The sequence below is a fragment of the Callorhinus ursinus genome, unplaced genomic scaffold (genome assembly GCF_003265705.2).
Source record: "Callorhinus ursinus isolate GAN/ISIS: 27379988/994484 unplaced genomic scaffold, GSC_fseal_2.0 scaffold106, whole genome shotgun sequence".
NCBI classification, from domain to species: domain Eukaryota; kingdom Metazoa; phylum Chordata; class Mammalia; order Carnivora; family Otariidae; genus Callorhinus; species Callorhinus ursinus.
The window spans coordinates 1,514,348-1,522,046 of NW_027397168.1; the positions used below are offsets into that span (position 1 = coordinate 1,514,348).

The window sequence follows — 7,699 nt, forward strand, 5'->3', positions numbered from 1 at the left end:
AGCAGACTCCCTGCTGAGCACAGAGCCCAACACAGGGGAAGGGGGCTCGATCCCACGACTCTGAAATCATGACCTGAGCCTAAATCAAGAGTTGGAAGCTTAACCGACTGAACCACCCAGGCACCCTGGTGGTCCTATCTTTTTTTTTTTTTTAAGATTTTATTTATTTGAGAGAGACAGAAAGCACAAGCAGGGGGAGGGGCAGAGGCAGAGGGAGAAGCAGACTCCCTGCTAAGCAGGGAGCCTGATGGGGGACTTGATCCCAGGACCCCAGAATCACAATCTGAGCCAAAGGCAGACGCTTAATCTAGAGTCATCCAGGCACACCCCCTTCTCCTTTTAAAAAATATTTCATTTATTGATTTGAGAGACAGAGAGCAAGAGCTAGAGAGCATGAGCAGGGGGAGTGGTCACATCTTGTTCCCCGAGTCCTTGAGGTGCCTTTCCGTGTCCCTTTAACTCCTGATTACAACTTTGGTTCTGAATATGGTTTTCCACAAGGAGCTAGAAAACTTTTTTTTTTTAAGATTTTTATTTATTTATTGAGAGAGAGGGCGATAGAGAGAGACCATGAGAGGGGGAGAGTCAGAGGGAGCAGCAGACTCCCTGCCGAGCAGGGAGCCCGAGGTGGGACTCGATCCCGGGACTCCAGGATCATGACCTGAGCCGAAGGCAGTCGCTTAACCAACTGAGCCACCCAGGTGCCCTAGAAAACTTTTTTATGCCAGCTCTTTGGCTACCCCCACCCCAATCTTCTTGTTAACTGCCAACAACTGTCCTTAATCATCTGAAGAGAATGATGGTGATTTGCACTGGGGATTAAATTAGCTCCTCACTGGAGATGCCCCAGGCTCTCCATGCAGAGGGTCACCAAGTCTACAGCTGACATGGTAAGGGCATCTCTGTGGGGAGATCGGGTCCAGGAACCCTGTCCCTGTAACTGGCTCGTTGTGATTGACACTTCCCTGCACAGAGCTCTGGAGCAAAGACCAGCCAGGTGAGTGGTTCCTTCTGTTCAGGGCAAAACCCAGGAGAGCAGGAACTTGGGGATGTGGTTGGGCACCAACATGGATTGGGCAGGACGCACGCCAACCCTGCCTCACGCTGAGCAGCTGCATCTATGCCACAGCTGGGTGGAGGTGTGAATTAGGGAGCACAGCGTGGGGTTTCTAGAGGGGTCATAGGAGGCCTTACTGCATGAGACTCAAGTCAGATCTTTTGCCAGTAAGGAAGGTTCCATGGGATCCGTTGAGGCTACAGTAAAACCCAGCACCCTGGAGTGCCAGGGAATTTGCAGGTCATTATAATTCAAAGGACAGACCAGCATAACCTTGCTGTATTTCCTCCTGCTGTGGTTGGAGGTGATACGGAACAGTAGGAGGTGCTGTTTGCTCCCTGTGTCCAGACACTGTGGCTGAAGTATCTACCAGTGGATCCGGAGACGACTCCTCACCCAGCTCAGTGTAGGGGGAAGAGAAAAGCTATAGGAGTAAAGAAACAAACAGGGATATGATGATGGAGAATGGCGGTCAGGCGTCTGTGAGCAGGTGCAGCTGGGTGGGCTGGAGCTTGAGAAGGTGTGAGACGTGGGAGGTGATGGGAGGAGGGGCTTCCAGGAGGAGAATGAACGTGGGTTGTGTGATGAAGTGAAAACACGTCTCTGGTTCTTTGTAGGGAAGTGAATTCAGCTGACTACAGGAATGAAAGGGAGCGAGGATGGGAGAGGAGCGGGAAACGCAGTTGGCTGCCTGCCCGTGGATGTCCCGCCTCACGCTCCTGCCAGCGGTGAGTAGAGAAATGAGGATCTCTTCCAAAAGCCAGCTCTGGGTTGCACCAACCGTTTCTGTTTTTCTGGTTTGTTTCATTATTTCTGCCCTGACATTTGTTACTTCCCTCTAAGTACTGTGGGCTGAGTTCTTTTTTTATTCCTTGAGGTATAAACTGAGGTGGTTTATTGAGATCATTGTTTCTTCTCCCCTTCCTCCTCCTCCTCTTTTTTTTTTTTTTTTTTTGTAAAGATTTTAAGTAATCAATACACCCAACACAGGGCTCGAACTTACACACCGGAGACCAAGTGTTGTGTGCTCCACCGTCTGAGCCAGCCAGGTGCAGATATCTTTCTTTCTTAAGGTAGGTGTTTATCGCTATAAACATGCCTCTTAGAATGGTTTTTGCTGAATCCCCTACGTTTAGTGTGTTGTGTTTCCCCTTAAGCTTGTCTCAAAGTATTTCGTGGTTTCCCTTTGATTTCTTCTTTGCCCCATGGGTTGTTCAGGAGTGTGTTGTTGAATCTGTGCATGTTTGTGAATCTTCCTGTTTTCCTGCTGTTACCGATCACTAGTTTCATGCCATTGTGGTCAGAAAAGATACTCGATATGATGTCAGTCTTCATAAATCTGTTAAGACGTGTTTTGGGACCTAACCTATGATCTTTCCTGTCCTGTGTGTGCGTGGAAGCAGGTGTACTCTGCCACTGTTGGACGTATGGTCAGGATGTCTGTAGGTCGAGGGGGTCTCTTGTGCGTTTTGGGGGCAATGCTTCCTTACTGAAACTCTGTCTGATGATCTGTCCAGTGTTGAAAGTTGGGGTATTGCTCATACTTTAAATAAGTAGAAAAGGGCCCTTCTATTTTTGTTTAACTTCATGCAGCAAGTGGAGAGAGAAAATTTTAGTAAGATGAATTCTGGTTCATTTTCAAGGCACACAAAATAGTGTGAGTGTTGGAATGCAGCTAGCCTGTTCTTCCCATTTTACGTGTCATCATTCTTCCCTTTAATCCCTGGTAGTGGCAGGTAATCAAAACAAGGGAACAACCCCTATCATAAAAATAATTCTTCCCACCACTTAATGAGAACTTTGTTCTAGCCATTGTGATCAGTAATCGACATGAAATCCACCGTGCATATCCACATGAGGTTTGAGTGGTGTCCATATTAAAGCAAACTTTACTTTTCAATGAGAAAACAGATGCACAGAGTGGTGACTGACGCTCCCCAGGTGGGACTAAGCTTGTAAGTGGATGATTGTAACCCACGGTAAGAGCTTTCAGGATGCAGAGGATGGAATCTTCGTCTGCTCAAGGATTAAGCCTCTGAGCCACGGTTCCACTGTCATTCCCATGTCACAAATGAGAGAACAGGTTCTCAGAGCTCAAGGATGTGTCCTAATGTCCCAGCACCATTAATTATCATTGGGGGAATATAAAACAAAACCCGTACTGGGTGAGTCCAGAGCCGATGGTCAGAAGGTACTCACTAAGCTGTTTCCTGTCTTGTCTACACAACAGTCCCCTAACATGGACCCAGTTTTCCCAAAGAGCAAGAAACTCGGAGATGTTTTGCTCAATATCATTTATTTTTCCTTTCTCACTGTGGCTTCTGAATCCTACAGTAACAATTAGGATGATTGCCTTTGGAAGACTTCACACCTTTTACCAGAATAGGTCCGTCTTTCTCTTGTATGTCACAGAACCTTCTTTTTCACTCATAAGGGCTCAGAGCAGTCTTTATTTTAATGGACCACCCAAATGTGCTATGGTTGCTTTTTTTTAAGGTATCTAGTTTAATTGGTTCTGGATTCTATAAATGAGAATCAAAGAGTCAGACAAAATGTAGAAACTCAAAAGCTCAAAGAGATGTAACTCAGTCTGTGCAGTGGTTTGATAGAACAGTTTTACTAGCTTTATTGAGGTGTAATTGACTAGTAAAATTGTTTATAGTGAAGGTGTACAACTTGATAGGTTTTTTAAAAAAATTGTTACTTCACATACAGTGTAATACTGGTTTCAGGAGTAGAATTCAGTCATCACTTACATACAACACCCAGTGCTCATCACAAGAAGTGCTCTTTTTTTTTCTTTTTTTTTTTTGAGGCAGTTCAGTAGGTTATATTTTTTCTCATGGAAATAGAAGTTGACATTTTTTCTTTTTAAAATTATCTTATGTTAGTCACCATACAGTACCTCATTAGTTTTTGATGTAGTGTTCCATGATTCATTGTTTGTGCATAACACCCAGTGCTCCATGCAGAACGTGCCCTCTTTAGTACCCATCACCAGGCTAACCCATCCCCCCACCCCCCTCCCCTCCAGAACCCTCAGTTTGTTTCTCAGAGTCCATAGTCTCTCATGGTTCATCTCCCCCTCCGATTTCCCCCCTTCATTCTTCCCTTCCTGCTATCTTTTTTTTTCGACATATAATGTTTGTTTCAGAGGTACAAGTCTGTGATTCAACAGTGTTACACAATTCAGTGCTCACCATAGCACATACCTCCCCAATATCTATCACCCAGCCACCCCATCCCTCCCACCGCCCCCAACTCCAGAAACCCTCAGTTTGTTTCCTGAGATTAAGAATTCCTCATATCTGTGAGGTCATATAATACATGTCTTTCTCCGATTGACTTATTTCGCTCAGCATAATACCCTCCAGTTTCATCCACGTCGTTGCAAATGGCAAGATTTCATTCCTTTTGATGGCTGCATAATATTCCATTGTGTGTATATATATACACACCACATCTTCTTTATCCATTCATCTGTCGATGGACATCTTGGCTCTTTCCATAGTTTGGCTATTGTGGACATTGCTGCTATAAACATCAGGGTGCACGTACCCTTCGGATCCCTACATTTGTATCTTTGGGGTAAATACCCAGGAGTGCAATTGCTGGGTCATATGGTAGCTCTATTTTCAACTTTTTGAGGAACCTCCATACTGTTTGTTGGATGGAGTGATCCATGATTCATTGTTTGCACATAACACCCGGTGCTCCATGCAGTACGTGCCCTCCTTAATACCCATCACAGGGCTCACATCCCGCCAGCCCCCTCCCCTCTAAAACCCTCAGTTGGTTTCTCAGAGTCCATAGTCTCTCATGGTTCGTCTCCCCCTCCAATTTCCCCCCCTTCATTTTCCCTTCCTTCTCCTAATGTCCTCCTTGCTATTCCTTATGTTCCACAAATAAGTGAAACCATATGATAATTGACTTTCTCTGATTGACTTATTTCACTTAGCATATTCTCCTCCAGTCCCATCCATGTTGATGCAAAAGTTGGGAATTCATCCTTTCTGACGGCTGAGTAATATTCCATTGTATATATGGACCCCATCTTCTTTATCCATTTGTCTGTTGAAGGGCATCTCTGCTCTTTCCACAGTTTGGATGTTGCGGACATTGCTGCTATGAACACTGGGGAGCGTATCGCCCTTCTTTTCACTACATTTGTGTCTTTGGGGTAAATACCCAGGAGTGCAATTGCTGGGTCATAGGGTAGCTCTATTTTTAACTTTTTGAGGACCCTCCACACTGTTTTCCAAAGTAAGAAGTGCCCTCTTTAGTACCTGTCTTGATTGGTTGTTCTGAGTAGTGCTTACTTTTTTGTGTGGACTGAGGTGGGTGGGAGACCACTTTGAAAAACCTCTCTAGGAACTGACTTCTCAACAAGTTACAATCTGGAATTATTAATAAATAGAATTCTTTGGCCAGTAGGGATATTTTCTATACTGAATGGAATATCTGAACACATTGGAGGGGCTTGTTGTGTATTCAAATGGCTACTGATTTTTTGAAAAGCGTTTTGTGTCCTGTCACTCTAATATATAATATCGAGTCCTCAGGAGCAGAGAGATTAGAGGCAAGGTAGTTAAGAGGTATTGCAATAATGAAAGCAAATTGACTTAAAAATAGCAATCAAATGGAGATGTGAGAGATAATGGAAAAGGATGAATCAAGGATAATTATCTGGCTTAAATAAATGAGTAGATGGTGACACCATTTACAGGACAGATTCAAATGGAAGATCAGATTTGGGGATGTAGTACAAGTCCAGTAGGAGGACGATAATACAAGGTGCATTCAATTCAGGTATATTGGGTTTAAAACGCCTGTGGGATGTAAGGAAGTAAAGATGTATGCAGTTGAATATATAGGTCTAGAACTTAGAGCTATAGGTAGGGCTTTGGGAATTATCAGTCTTTGCTTGTGACCTAGCAATAGGATATGCACTTCCAGTCGATGTGCTAAGTATAAATAAAGAGGAATATCCATAATTCAAAAGTTGAATATGTATTCCTTGCAATATTAGTTAATCTTATAACATGTGTGTTGTTTTTTGCATTTCCATATAACTTTATTAATGCGTTATAATGGCAGACAGGATGGCAATGAATTATAAAGAGGGTACACGGTATTCTTGTTGTCTCCTTCCACATACTCATTTATAAAATACATATTCATTTTATACCCATTATGTGTCAACTGTATTTTTGACCAAGACAGGCGTGCTTCCTAACTTCATGGACTTCATATTCTGATGGGGAGACAGAACATAAAAGTAAATAGAAATACAAAGTAATAATATGAAATTTGTGTCCATGACGTGCTCTCCGAGTCGAGTCTCCTGTGGAATGTGACTGTTTCTCCCTTTTCAGAAGAAAAGGTCCTAGAACTAAGAAGAGTCTTTATGCTGGGACTAACAGCCTACTCTTCACTCCAGGCCACTCTGAAGCCCTTTTCAGAACAACGCCCTAAGAACCACAGGGGAAGAGGCTCTGAAAACGGTCTTGTTCGTACAGATTGGGGTTGGGTCTTTGCCAGTGTCCTCTTCTCCCGTAAGGTCCCTCCAGTCTGGCATGGACACAAGCAGAGGCTCTTCATCATGATTCTCACCCACATGGCTGTAGCCAATCTCTTGGTTCTTCTCTCCACTGAGATTCCATTCCACTCACAGTGGCGGCTTTTGTCTTTAGGCGACCCCTGTCCACTCTTGGGTGTACACTTGTCCATTACATCCACCAAATGGCTTGCAGCACCACCTTGTGCTCCACCGGTGTCCTGAGCACCTTTCAGTATGTCGTTGTCTTCCCCAGGACAGTGGGAGGGATGAACCCCCAAGGTCATTGGTCCTTCCTGATCATCTGCTGGATCTCCAGTGTCTTGATTAATATCTATGTTCCTGTGAAAGTTACTGGTCTACAGGACACATACAACCATACCCAAGGCAAATGGTTTTGCTCATCCTTAGGTCCTAATACAAGTCTTGTCTTCTTGTGGTGCATCTCTGATGCCATGTTTATTGGCCTCATGGTCTGATCCAGTGGTCCCACGGTGCTGCTCCTGCACAGGCACCACCAGAGAGCGCCAGGTATTTACATCCCCAATGGTTACTGCAAATTCCCCCGGAGACCAGAGCTGCCCATACCGTCCTGATGCTGGTGACCACATGTGTTGTCTTCTACATGCTGAATTCCATTTTTGCTTTTTATGTCATTACTTTAATAGGCTCTTATTTATGGTTGATGCATACTTCTTATATTTTAGCTTCATGTTTTCCTACTGTTGGTCTCTACTGCTGATCCTTAGGGATTCTATAGCTCCTAATTTCTGCTTTTGAAATTTTTAAAAAAATTTTATTATGTTAGTTACCATAAAACTCATCATTACTTTTTCAGGTGGTGATCCATGATACACTGTTTTCGTATAACACCCAGTGCTCCATGCAGTACGTGCCCTCCTTAATACCCATCACCGGGCTAACCCATCCCCCTACCCCCTCCCCTCTAGAACCCACAGTTTGTTCCTCAGAGTCCATAGTCTCTCATGGTTCATTTCTCCCTCCACTTTCCCCCCAACTTTTCCCTTCCTTCTCCTAATGTCCTCCCTGCTATTCCTGATGTTCCACAAATAAGTGAAACCATA

The 7,699-nt window shown here is 44.1% G+C and overlaps 1 pseudogene; it reads left to right on the plus strand.

Annotated features, from left to right (window-relative positions):
- Positions 1 to 1,716: 1,716 nt before the first annotated feature.
- Positions 1,717 to 7,266, plus strand: LOC112806466 (vomeronasal type-1 receptor 4-like; annotated as a pseudogene).
- The last annotated feature ends 433 nt before the right edge of the window (positions 7,267 to 7,699 follow it).